General features: G+C 35.9%; 1 non-coding gene across 1 annotated transcript; it reads left to right on the forward strand.

The window, feature by feature from the left end:
- Positions 1–257: 257 nt before the first annotated feature.
- Positions 258–364, forward strand: LOC131478804 (U6 spliceosomal RNA). Its single transcript, XR_009244616.1, has one exon. It is a non-coding gene; the product is annotated as a U6 spliceosomal RNA (small nuclear RNA).
- Positions 365–1,397: the final 1,033 nt, after the last annotated feature.

Genomic DNA, 1,397 nt, shown 5'->3' on the forward strand with positions numbered 1-1,397 from the left:
AAAAAAAAAAAAAAATCAGACAGATCATTCATTCAGATCAAGTAGGTTTCATCCAGGGAATGCAGGGATGGTTCAACATAAGGAAATTCATAAATGTGATACATCACATCCAAAAACTGAAGAAAAAAAAACCCATATAATAGTATCAATAGATGCAGAAACAGCCTTTGGCAAAATTCAACACCACTTCATGTTAAAAACACTAACCAGGTTGGGGATAGAAGGAACAATCCACAACCTAATCAAAGAAATATATGGTGCTTGTTTCGGCAGCACATATACTAAAATTGGAACAATACAGAGAAGATTAGCATGGCCCCTGCGCAAGGATGACACGCAAATTCGTGAAGCGTTCCATATTTTAAAAAAAAAGAAATATATGAAAAACCCAATGAGAGCATCATACTAAATGGAGAAAAACTAGACTCCTTCCCACTGAGATCTGGAACAAGACAAGTCTGCCCACTATCACCACTGCTATTCAACATAGACTTAGAGGTACTCGCTGAGGCCATAAGACAAAAAAAGAAATCAAAGGAATCCAAATGGGAAATGAAGAATTCAAGCTTTCACTATTTGCAGACTTCATGATGCTTTACATAGAAGAACCAAAAAACTCAATACAAAGAGACTCCTAGAACTCATACGAGAATTTGATAGGGAGGCAGGAGACAATATTAATGAACAAAAATCAACAGCCATAGTGTATGCAAACGGCCGCAAGATGAAAGAAGATCTAACCAACAAGTTACCATTCAAAATAACAGACAAAAGCATGAAGTATCTAGGAATAAATTTAACGAAAAGCGTAGGCAACCTTTTTGAAGAAAACTACAAAACACTTAAAAAAAATAGAACAAGACCTCAAAAGATGGAACAACATCCCATGTTCCTGGATAGGCAAAATTAATATCAAAATGTCTGTACTACAAAAACAATATATACATCCAATGCAATCCCAATCAAATTACCCACAACATTCTTCATTGATCTGGAAACAATGATACAAAGGTTTATCTGCAAACACAAAAAAACACACAAATAGCTAGAACTATCCTGAACAGCAGGACGTTACCAGGGGGAATCACAGTTCCAGATCTCTGGACATAATATAGGCAGTTGTTATCAAAACAACCTGGTACTGGCACAAAATTAGAGAGGGGGATCAATGGAACAGAATAGAAACAACAGAAAAAAACTCACACAGATACAGCCAAATAATCTTTGACAAAAAGACTAACGACAATATAGGCAAATGGGAAGGTCTGTCCAAGAAATGCTGTTGGGACAACTGGTTGATAACCTGCAAAAATAAAAAGATAGACCCACATCTCTCACCATACACCAAGATTTAATCTAAATGGATAAAAGACCTAAATCTAAATCCAGAAACCTTC

Source organism: Ochotona princeps, chromosome Y (genome assembly GCF_030435755.1).
Source record: "Ochotona princeps isolate mOchPri1 chromosome Y, mOchPri1.hap1, whole genome shotgun sequence".
Classification (NCBI taxonomy): Eukaryota; Metazoa; Chordata; class Mammalia; order Lagomorpha; family Ochotonidae; genus Ochotona; species Ochotona princeps.